This window comes from Vipera berus (genome assembly GCF_964194415.1).
Source record: "Vipera berus genome assembly, chromosome: 4".
NCBI classification, from domain to species: Eukaryota; Metazoa; Chordata; class Lepidosauria; order Squamata; family Viperidae; genus Vipera; species Vipera berus.
In genome coordinates this window covers 103,261,881-103,274,607 of record NC_138206.1, presented here as the reverse complement: position 1 = coordinate 103,274,607, position 12,727 = coordinate 103,261,881, and the positions used below count along the sequence as shown (strand labels likewise).

The window sequence follows — 12,727 nt, the reverse complement described above, 5'->3', positions numbered from 1 at the left end:
AGTGATGAATTTTAGTTATTCAAATTCTTTGTATAGACTTGAATGAGTCTTCTGTGCTGTAATCTTATGAATGGTCTTGATTTTTTTGCACCTGACACTGAAGGTTTTCAAGTAGGGATTGGACACCATTGTCTAATTGTTTGTTCAGAAGGCTTTTAAAGAATTGGTTTGGCTGTTTGCCCCTGAAATCCATGCAGTAAAAAATAACAGCAGAATAAGCAGAAAATTTCATTCCTTTGAAGACAAGTTTATTTCTTTATATCAGCCTGAAGACCTGGCTCTTTGAGCTCTCAGGCCCAGGCTGAGGAGAAATTTTTAATTGGGGTTTTAAGTATACAGGGTCAATTTAATATTTTTTAATTTGGTTTTTTAACTTTTGTATGGTGGATTTTTTAATTTCCTGTAAACCGCCCTGAGTCCTCAGGGAATAGGGCGGTATATAAATGTAACTAAATAAATAAATAAATAAAATAAATGTCAAACTCGTGACGTCATGTGACATCGTGTGATGTATCAGAACTGTTTTGCCATTGCCAGCAGTGGGGTGGGCATGGCTTCCATGTGACTCATCCAGCCCGTGGACTGGCAGTTTGACACCCCTGATTTATATTATTAACTTAGATTTGAAAACATAAATGAAATCCAGAACACATTATATATTTATGTCTATTCATATACACAACCATGCTATTTTTTGTGGGACCCCTTCATACTTCTCCTCTGATTTCTAAGTCCAATGAGGTTTGGCACAATGAAGCTGCCTTTCCAAGCTATCTCTCATCTACCAGAGAATGAGAATGAAATTTGGATAGAAAGACTGACCGATGACATGGATCTCATATAATTTCTGGAAACAGGCAGATGTCACAGTACATTCAGTCTTGCCAAATGGAGTTTTTATACCACTATCAGTTTCTTTTATCTGACTGTTGCCTCAGCAGACAACTTTTACAAAATGCTCAAATGAAGGACTGAGTGTTAATTTGAGCTCCATCTTTTATTTTCAATGATACTATTATGTCCAGCAAAGCTTGTATCAATGTGACTCCATCACCTAAGGTTGAGATGAACAAACATGAGTTTTAAACCAGATTCCTGTAAGTAGTTGTAGTCGTGTGAAGGCTCCAACTTTTTCATGGGGCAGAAGGGAAAATTAGCAGGTGTTGGGGGGAAAAGTCCCAGTTCAAATTTCAAAGGAGTCACAAATAAGCACACTAGGCATTTGCTTGAAGAGGGAGACAGTTTTATTCAACAGCATAAAGTGGAGTATAACAATCAAACATAAGCTACAAAATTAGAATGCTGAAAGTGGTAATATCTATAGTAATAATGACTTTGTGAAGTATGTCAGGTGTGTAGATTGGGAAGTTTCTGTCCTGGGTACCTGTGAAGCCTGGAGAAAAAGGTTGTTCTTTGCTTAGTTTGATGTGTTGATCTCAGATGTGTTGATCATTTCTTAGGTGTGGAATTTTATGAGAGGTCCAGTGTCAGAGTGCAGCATTATGACAAAAGATTTCTCTTATCTTGAGGTGATTCCATTTTATGGTTGTTTTCTGATGCCGGCTGACCTCCTGGAGATATGCACTCAGTCAATTGCAGCCCAAGTGTCAATGAGGGTGGAAAAGATTTAAGCAATTTCTTTGTATTTTTATTTGGGGTTGCCATAGATCAGAGGTGGTTGAGGTTGATGTGTGACCTGGCTAAAAAGGGAGTTGCCATAGGGATTTTTTTTAAACTTCCAACACAAGTATATGATGGAAATACTAATGGGGTGGAATACGCTTTATATATTGGTATTCAGATAAATATGAGTATAAATGAAATTAAAAACCAAAGTTAAAAAACTTGTCCCGATCCCACTAATTACCATTCAGAGTATAGTCACAGCATGCTATTCCAAAAGTGACTTTTGGCCCTCAAAATGAATTTCTTCCCACAGCTAGGAGACAGATATAGAATTCTTCTCTATTAGTCTATTTGACTTCTCCATAGAAGAATAACAAAAGAAAAAAACACTGAATCATTTAAATATTGAATGGCAAGCTTTGCTTGGTTCTGAAGACACTATGAACTGTAATGTCCACAGGTAACTTCAGCACAGCTGAAATTTTTGGTAGGGTGCTTAACTTCTATATCAGTGGCCAATTTCATCCTGATTATTGGATTTTTCTGAAAAAAAGGATGGTAACCACAAAAAGTGTAACAATTAAAATGTTGGATGTTCTAAGGTGGAGTTTGCAATTGCTACCCACAGCAGGTTTGAATAGTAAATTGATAGTTGTTGCAACATCATTTATTCATTTGTTTCTTTGTCCATTCATGTATATTTTTATTGTTGTTAAGAATCTATTCCAAAGCAATATATCAGACAGGAATGTGTGAATGCAAAGAAAATGGAAGGTTAATGGACAACCATAAAGGATCACAATAAAATTTCTGGAAATACAGATGAACCCAAGGAGCTCTAGATTCCCCTAAAGCTTAACCCCTTTTGTGACTTACAAAGTTACATGGCCCCAATATGGTTTTCATTCTCAAAGAGAAGTAAACCAGGATCTTTCTACCCAGCTAAACTAGACAGAATACCTTATATCAGTGATCGCGAACCTTTTAGAGACCAAGTGGCCAAACTGCAACCCAAAATCCACTTATGTATCATCATGTGCCGGGTGGGCATGGCCCATTGCATGGGCATAGCCCATTGGGTGGGAGTGGCCCATTGGATTGGCATGGTCCATTGGGTCAGCATTGCCCATTGGGTCGGTGTGGCTGTGGTGGTAACGGCAGACTGGGTGGGACTAAAATGTTCAATGAATCAATTCCAACTTTGCAAGATCTTTTTTTTTTTCACATGAGAAGTTGACAATGATTGATTGAACTTTTTTTTTTTTGCACATGGCGGCAGAGGCCTAAAGTGAAAAGGTTTTATAAAACCCAGCTGAAGGCCTAGGACTGGGGCGATGGCTCATGTGCCCACAGAGAGGGCTCTGCGTGTCACCAGTGGCACTCATGCCATAGGTTCGCTACCACGGCCTTATATGGTCTATAGCTGGCTGCCCTAAACAATATAGTATGCCTAACAATGTGTCCAAATGACTAGATATTTATAGAAAAATACCAAAAACCTGTGTAATACAAAGAATCAGACTCCATGCCATTGCCTTCATGCTTGGCTACAGGACAATGTGTAGGGAAGGTGTGTCTCAGGAGAAAAGTTTCAAGTTTGCCCAACTAATTGTCCTTGGTTACTTTCTTAAACTTTAGCAAGATTTTTAAATTACCTTAACTTTATCAATTTTAATTAACAGAATTACCTTGATTAAAAGGCTTTATAATTAAATTTTGTATAGGGAACAAAATCATTGTCATACATATTTAATGAGGGCACTGTGTGATTCTTTTGGCTGTAAAACCGTGTTTCTGAAATCTTAAAGATGTTGAAAGAAATGAAGATGAAATGAATTTCTGATAGATGTGCTATGTACTCAATTCTGTAAAACAGTTACAGAGTGATTATTTGTTGTTATTATTATTATATACTCAACAATGTAAAATCACACTGACAGTTGTTTATGCTGGTTCTTCCCTAGAACCAAGGATGTCATAATGTATCAGTATATGTGCAGATCAAAGCAGTGTGACTTTTTGTAATTGACAGATGGAAATTTTGTCAATGCATGGATTTTCTAAATGTCATGCAATTTTTTTGGTATGGTACCCAGTGTGCAGATAACCACTGGAACCACCACGGCTGGTTTATGCTGTAATCTTTCAATTTCAGTTTTCAGCTCTTGATACTTTGTGATCACCAATTCTATTCTAATCTGCCCTGACATTGCCACATCAATTATCCACACTTTTGTTTTTGTTTTTTTCAGTCACCATTAAATCTGGTGTTTTATGAGCTGACACTTTATAAGTTTGTATTCAGAAATACCACAAAATTTTAACCTTTTCCAACTACTGTATATATTCCCACCATTTTTTTCTTTACTAATAGATGATAATTTCTAGTGAACCATTTTTTGTGACTAGGTTATGTCATTGTTTATAATCAGTTTGTGCAATCTTCTTGAATGAAGTGAGTACATATAATCTACTGTCTCTTCTACTTCCTTGCACAGTCTTCACTTCAAATCATTTGATGATTTTGGTGACTTTGGGCCAGTCACTTTCTCTCAGTCCAATATACCTGATAGGGTTGTGCTTGTGGGGAACATAGTAGGAGGAAGATGTGTTGCATATGTCTGCTGCCTTGAGTTATTTGTGAAAATAATAACAGCAGGGGTAGAAATAAATAATCATTTTCCCCAATTCTGGCCTAGACTACATTAGTTCAAATAGCTTGTTCTTGAGCAGCCAAAATCAAGCCTTCAGATTCACGTATATAGTCACCAAAGCATGCTGTTCTTTTTCAACATTTTCTTTCACCTGAAGTAAACTTCTGCCTCGTTTCTGTGAGACAAGTATAATCAATCAATATCCCTATAGGGCTGTAATGCATACTGAGTTAGCCATGAGTGTTTTCTTTTTTTTCTTTTTGGTCCAAATTGTCCAGTTCAATTTGTGTCCAGTTAATAAGAAGTATATGATGTGCTATGGCTCAGGCATTGATGACTTTGATGGTGTTTCTGCTGTTCAATTTTATCTTTAACAATTTTGTACTCTTTGCATGTATTCTTTGTTAATCACATTTTTAACTTGTCCCACCTGATGTTATCCATTTATATTATTATTTTATTTAAATTGGTTATAGCCAACAGGGGGCATGATACTGTAGAGAAGGCATGTATCCTTGATCACAAAAACGTGATCCCAAAAATATAATCACACACACAAACACACAAACATTGAATAGAGGAACCAGGACCATACCCACTCTCCAGGAACATGCTACATAGGCAGAAATTGGTGGATTTAAAGGTCCTACAGGCATCCAGGACCTACATTATTGAGAACTTTATAAATAGCAACTATCATCTTGAATTGCATCTGCAAGTTTAATAGCATTGAATGTAATGGTAACAAGAAGGATCCATTACTGGCCATGGTGCTGCATTTATAAAGTGTAACTTCTGGATGGTCTTCACTGGCAAGCCTCATTTACAACAACCTACAATCCTGGAACCAAAGGCGTGATCTCCCCCCCTCCCATTTGTTAGCTTGTGGCTTTGTGGTTGACAGAAATAATAAAAAGGCAACATATAGAACTCCCCCCAAAATTAGTGTATCAAATAACTGGTCCAGCCCAAATGTTTATGACTGTAATTATGTACTGTACTTATTTACTCTACTTTTATTTGTTTATTGTACTCAGATAAGAACAAACAGAAGCAATCACATTTTTGATTGGTGGTCTTTAGAAATTCAAGTCCCAGTTAGGAACCTAATAAGATGTAAGATATAAGATATGCCAAACAAAGTGTTGTGTTGTTTTTTTTTTGCAATTGATATAACAAATACTTAATCCAGCTAATGTGCAGTAGAAAGTGATGGCTTTGTAATATCATTTCTATAATCTAAATATTTCAAATTTTAAAATTCTCTCTCACACAGTCTTTCTTCCTTTCTCTAATTCTTTCCTCCATTCTGCTGACCGCAGGTATTGTTATATCTACAAAAATTACTTTTCCTGGGGTAATTAGATCTGTAGAAATATCTCTGCTCTTCTAAATGGTGATCAGTGTGTATTTGAAAATTCCATTTTCAACACCTGTCTTAATTTTATGGTCCTACCACATTTGGGAAATTTGAAAATTATAGTTTTTACACACATGCCAATGTATAGCAGTGGTTGTTTTGCCATGACATAGTTTATAGTCAGTCTGAGCAATTTCATTACCTCTATTAATTATGTGATTCATGATTTTATGATCTCCTGTGCAAAGCCTTGATTTTTTCTTCTGTTTGAATCCTTGAGTTCATATTATTGTGGTTGGCCACATAGTCACCCAAATATTTAGATTGGATTTGACATTGTTATTACTATTCAATTTTAATTAATGACATTTAGATACAAAGGCAATTTGATTAAATCTCTAAAGTGAAGCTACTTTTGGAATCAAACTCCATGTTAATTCTATATTTCAAGTGGCACATTTCTTATTTAGAATTTTATTCAGAATTTTTCACATGAATACATCTACTTTTCCTATATTGATTCTAATGCATATAATGAATCAGTTTTTGATGTTGAAACAATTCAAAAGCACAAATCTAATCAGTGCAATTTTACAGACAGAATCAATTCCTTTCTGTCAATGTGAATTAAAGTAAGAGGAGAAAATTAATAAGAAATCCGTGGTATAGCATTGGAATAAAACTCTAATTATTAGATTCTGAAAGCTTTTCACAAAAGTAAGAAAGCTTGTTCACGCTTCTCTTATTTTTCCCCTTATTTGTCTTTTTCCTTTAAAATCCTGCTAATGTTTCTTATTTCTCTTCCTCCAGATTAGGGGTGTCAAACTGCTGGCCTGTGGGCTGGATGTGTCATACGGAAACCATGCTCACCCCATTGCCGGCAATGGCAAAATCGTCCCGATACGTTGTGTGACATCACATGATGTCATGAGTTTGACATGTCTGCTCCAGATGGTGATAATAATTTGTCTCCCATGTTCTATTAAAAACTCCACTTGACACCCAGTGGTGATCAGATTTAATATTTTCAATTGTTAATAATTCAGATTGTAGCAAGTCATCTCAAGAAGCCTGGAAGTTATGTCAGGATGCTTTTTGTTGACTACAGCTCGGCTTTCAACACCATTTTGCCGAGCATTCTCATCGAGAAGCTGACTGACTTGAAATTCTCCCCCGCCATCTGCGATTGGATTCAAGACTTTCTTAGGGATCGGTTACAAACAGTGAGGGTCGGCTCTTCTTTGTCCACCCCCCTGAAGCTTTGCACCGGCACGCCACAGGGCTGTGTGCTTAGCCCCTACCTGTACTCTTCATACACTTATGATTGTGTATCATCTGACCCATCCACTGCGATAATCAAGTTCGCAGATGATACAACTGTGGTGGGTCTTATTACAGGTGGGGATGAGACAGCATATAGGGCGGAGGTACAAAAACTATCCATATGGTGTAGTAACAACAACTTGCACCTAAACATCGGCAAGATGAAAGAGATGGTGTTTGACTTCCGGAGAAAAAAGGAGGAACCTGCCCCACTTTACATCGGAGAGAACTGTGTAGAGAGAGTTTCCTCCTTTAAATTTTTGGGAGTCTACCTCTGTGAAGATCTGACCTGGAAAGTTAACACAACTCAGGTGGCTAGAAAGGCCCAACAGAGGCTTCACTTTCTTAGGGTCTTGCGGAAGAACAGGGTAGAACAACAGCTAATGACCCTATTTTACCAGTCTACTATAGAGAGCGTCCTCTCGTATGGTATTGTGGTTTGGTATGCTGGTCTGACAGCCGCGGACAGGAAAGTATTACAGAGGGTAGTGAGCACAGCACAAGACATTGTGGGCTGTTCCCTGACACCACTGGATGACATCGCCAGGGCTCGTTGCCTTTGAAGAGTGAGGAAGATTCTCAGGGATGACTCACACCCTGGACGGTATCTCTTTACTCTCCTACCATCTGGTAGGAGATATAGGAATATAGCCAGCCGTACCAACAGGCTGAAAAATAGCTTTTATCCGTGGGCTGTTAGGCTTTTAAATGGGACATAATCTTATGCAGAATTGACTTGGGAGGCCGGTGTGTGGTGTAGTTGGTTAACATAGTGTGGTGGGATGGAGGGTTTGTTGTCACTGTGTGTTGGGGGGAGAGAGCACGGGGGGAGGCTCAGCTAATCTCAATGTACACATGTTGTACTTTGACAATAAAGGTTTATTTATTTATTTATTTATTTATTTATTTATTTATTTATTTATTTATTTATTTATTTATTTATTTATTTATGAGCTGGAGGCTGCTACCCTCCTCCTGGCTGAAAAGTCTTCAGAAACCTCTAAGAAGGTTGCAACATTCTTATTTTTTTATTTTTTTATTTATTTTAATTCCATTTATATCCTGCCCTTCTCCGAAGACTCAGGGCGGCTTACAAGCTTAGCAGTAGCTAAGTATCAATAGAATGGAATGAACCTTTATTGTCAAAGTACAACCATGTATACATTGAGATGGGCTGAGCCTCCCTTCGTGCCCCCCCACAACTCACAGTGACAACAAACCCACCATCTTGTTACACCATGTGAGCTAATTTCACAACACACCGGCCTCGTAAGTCAATCATACATAAAATTATAAAATTATTTCCCGTTCAAGAACCTGACAGCCCATGGATAGAAGCTATTCTTCAGCCTGTTGGTACAGCTGGCTATACTCCTGTATCTCCTACCCGATGGTAAGAGAGTAAAGAGATACTGACCAGGGTGTGAGTCATCCCTGAGAATTTTTCTCACTCTTCCAAGGCAGCGAGCCCTGGTGATGTCATCCAGTGGTGTCAGGGGACAGCCCACGATGTCTTGTGCTGTGCTCACCACCCTCTGTAATACTTTCCTATTTGCAGCTGTCAGGCCAGCATACCAAACCACAATACAGTGCAAGAGGATGTTCTCTATAGTAGACCGGTAAAAGAAGGTCATTAGCCGTTGTTCTACCCTGTTCTTCTGCAAGACCCTGAGGAAGTGGAGTATCTGTTGGGCCTTTCTGGCCACCTGGGTTGTATTAACTTTCCAGGTAAGAACTTCACAGAGGTGGACTCCCAGGAATTTAAAGGAGGAAACTCTTTCCACACAGCTCCCTCACTGTGTAAAGTGGGTCCTCTCTTTTCCTCTGGAAGTCTAGCACCATCTCTTTTGTCTTGCTGATATTCAGGTGCGTAGTTTTTGTATCTCCCCCCGTATGCTGTTTCATCTCCACCTGTAATAAGACCCACTATGGTGGTATCATCTGCAAACTTAATTATCTCAGTAGATAGGTCGGACGATACACAATTTTATGTGTATAAAGAGTACAGGTAGGGGCTAAGCACACAGCCCTGTGGCGAGCTGGTGCAAAGCTTCAGGGGGGTGGATAAAACAGACCCGGCCCTCACTGTTTGTAGCTGGTCCATAAGAAAGTCTTTAATCCAATAGTAGATGGAGGGGGAAAAATTCAAGTCAGTCAGCTTTTCAATAAGGATGCTCGTCAAAATGGTGTTGAAAGCCGAGATGTAATCAATGAAAAGCATCCTGACAGAGCCTCCAGGTTTCTCTAGATGGCTTGCTACAGAGTGTAGAGCAGTAGCTATGGCATCATCTGTCGACCTGTTCCCCCTGTAGGCAAATTGATGTTTGTCAAAGTCCGGTGGGTGGCATGTCCTAAGATGTTGGAGAACCAGTCTTTTGAAGCATTTCATCACTACAGACATTAATGCAACAGGTTTGTAGTCATTTAGGCACTCAACTGCTGTTTTCTTTGGGACTGGGACAATGGTAGCTGCTTTCAAGCATGATGGTACACAGGCTGTTTGCAAGGAGATGTTAAAGATCCTTGTCAGGACCCCTGGTAATTGGTCAGCACAGTTCTTAACCACTATCCCCAGCCTCATCTGGGCCTGCAGCTTTGCTGGGATTCACAGCCTTCAGTACAGCTTTCACTTGATGTTCACATAGGGTGAGTGGCTGAGAATCAGAAGGCTGGCCAGCAGAGGCTACGGGGTCTGGTATTTTCACCACGTAGCGAGCAAGAAGATATTCAGCTCCTCTGCCAATGAGACATCAGTATTAACCATGTTCCTTGTATTGCCCTTGTGGTTGGTTAGGTGCTGCAGTCCCTGCCACACTTGCTTCGGATTGTTGTCTGCTAAGTGGTTCTCCACCTTATGTTTATATTGTTGTTTTGCCATCCTAATGCCACTTCTGAGATTTGCTCTGGCCTCTCTGTATGTGTCCCTGTCCCCTGCCTTAAAGGCAGAATCCCAGGCTCTCAGAAGTGTTCGTACCTCTGCAGTCATCCAGGGTTTAGCTATAGCTGTTAGAAATTGTCTGTTTTCCCCTTCATGCTATTAATTATTAGCTGCTCCTTGTTTTAAGATTTTCTCACAATTTCTTTTTATATTGTTGTATTCTGATATTTTATTGTATTTGGTCTTGGTCTTTGGACCATAAATCAATTTTGCTTGCTTGCTTGCTTGATTGATTGATTGATTGATTGATTGATTCATTCATTCATTCATTCATTCATTCATTCATTCATTCATTCATTCATTCAATGTTCATAGCTTACCATATCACATACCTGACTCTATAAACCATGATGTAGGAGATGACCAGGGAAAGGTCAAGCATGTCTTCAGTTCCTTTGTAGCCACAAGATTTCTAAGTTCAACCCACCTTGAATTCCATTGACTCTTATCTACCATTAGTAGTTCATATTGTTGTAGAGAGTGTTAGCATGTAATAAACCTGTATTCTGAGGGTGAAAGTTCATTCTCTGAACTTGTGGATTGGTTTCCAAATGTTTTGTGACCAGGCTAGGTAACATCTTCAGCAGAGTTTAGGGGATGTCAGTGTCAGTGTTCTGTTTATAAGGGCTTCGTGTGGTCAGTAAGTCTTGTGATAGGTCAGGTGTGGCTGTGGGTATGTCAAATGAAGGTCTTGAGATGGCTCTTGTGATGGGGAGATTACATATTCACCATTATTGCAAACCTGTATTTCTTCAACTCAGATTGACTCCTGATTTCCTGTGCTTGACATATAATCTAGTTTAAAAACAAACAAACACTATTCGAAGTCTCTGAGAGAGCAACTGACACAAAGTCAACCAGCCAGCTTCAGTTTTGGTGTCTAAAAAAACCTAGAACCTGGGCTCTCTGCTCCAAAGCCAGCACCTTGAGCACTATGTGAATTGGGTCTTATGATATGAATATAATCACAGTCGAATTGCTTATAGGGGAAATCAAATTTCTCTGAATTTTCCATTTTTCCATATGAGGATAGGGAGAAAGCTTAAAGGAAAATATCAATGTGTATTTTAAAATGTGTATTTCAATGTAAATATATTTATGTGAACCAGTACTGTGTTTGCCCCTTCCCAAAAGGCTAATTTTTCAAATGTATGCTTAAAATGAAGCATTTCTTCCAGAAACATGTTTTTATTCCTTTTATGGTGGTGACAAGGTAAAATAATTATATGGGAGGTGGACAAAGGTTTAAAAAAAACCTTGAAAAATAAACAAAAATGGTATGTGCATAAATATTTGAAGTTGTACAGTAAGCACTTCAACGAATGGAATACATAATTGTAAGTTATTGACAGATGTTTTTGCACATTTTGGGGGGGTTAGCTAAGGTGAAGCCCAGTGGAATTTTCTATTCTGTCTGTCTGTCTGTCTGTCTGTCTGTCTGTCTGTCTGTCTGTCTGTCTGTCTCTCTCTCTCTCTCTCTCTCTCTCTCTCTCTCTCTCTCTCTCTCTCTCTCTCTCTCTCTCTCTCTCTCTATCTATCTATCTATCTATCTATCTATTTTCCTAACTAGAGAGCTGTCAATTCACATAAGTAGTGTTTTTTACATCTACTGCTTATGAAGCATTCCTGATTTTGTTGCGGATCAATATTGTACATCTAAATAATGAAATACACACATCCTTGTACTAAGTTTGACATGCCATTTTTAAACTTTTCACTGTGATTTGGATGTGTTAATACTTTGAAAGCACTTGATGGCTGAGTGTGAACAGCTGAGGCTGAACACTTCTGGGTCTCATGAATGAAGGCAACATTCCTGGTCTGTTCAATGCCTAGACTCCCTGAGTGAGTTTATGAGGGGACAGCATTTAACAGCACATGTTTGCATAGTGTTTTGGTTTGACTGAGGATATGGCCTTAATTTCAACCAGCAGTACAGGTAGTCCTCAACCTATGACCACAATTGAGCCCAAAATTTCTGTTGCAAAGTGAGACATTTGTTAAGTGAGTTTTGCTCTACTCTACGACTTTTCTTCCCACAGTTGTTAACTGAATCACTGCAGTTGTAAAGTTAAGTAACACACTTGTTAAGTGAATCTGGCTTCCCCATTGACTTTGCTTGTCAGAAGGTTGCAAAAGTTGATCACATGACCCCGGGACACTGCAATCATCATAAATATGACTCACTTGCCAATTTTGATCATGTGACCATGGGGATGCTGCAACAGTCGTACGTGTGAAAAACAGTCAAGAGTCACTGTTTTCAGTGCTGTTGTAAATTTTAATGGCCACTAATGCCATGGTTCCGACAGATGAAACTCTTCAAAGAACATTGAGGCATTTTTTACCTTAAATAATCTTTATTTGAGTAGCATAGCATTGGCACTAACATAGCTGAAGCCAAAAACTGAGTTCCCCTCCCCTGAGCACAAAGTATCAGAGCATAATTCCCTCCTCCAATTAGCAGTCATAAATCACATTCTCCAATTAGTTTGAAATACAAGTTTCTCCAATTCTCCAGCCCACCAAGTCGTATCATCTCTTATTTCAATAACCTTGGTTCTCACACTAGGTTCAGTATTGTTATGTCTAGCTAAACTCTAGTGCCCATTCTTCCCTCCAGCACCATATAATTCTAACTCTAAGAGTAAAACATAAGAAGAAAATGGCTGCATCTCCATCTCTTGTCAAAGCAAAAACATCCGACATTAGCAGCGTTGACAACATGTCAAGGACTACCTGTACAAGAAACCGGCAGTCTAAATCACATGTTAAAGCCTCCATATATGCAAAAAGCACATGTCCATTTTCATCACAATCCTTGAG

The 12,727-nt window shown here is 38.8% G+C and overlaps 1 long non-coding RNA gene across 1 annotated transcript in view; it reads left to right on the top strand.

Annotated features, from left to right (window-relative positions):
* The first annotated feature begins 411 nt into the window (after positions 1–411).
* LOC308667346 overlaps positions 412–12,727 on the top strand; it is a 357,520-nt gene continuing 345,204 nt past the window's right edge. The window contains exon 1 of the long non-coding RNA XR_014026265.1: positions 412–485. This is a non-coding gene — a long non-coding RNA (uncharacterized lncRNA). The remainder of the gene's footprint in view (positions 486–12,727) is intronic.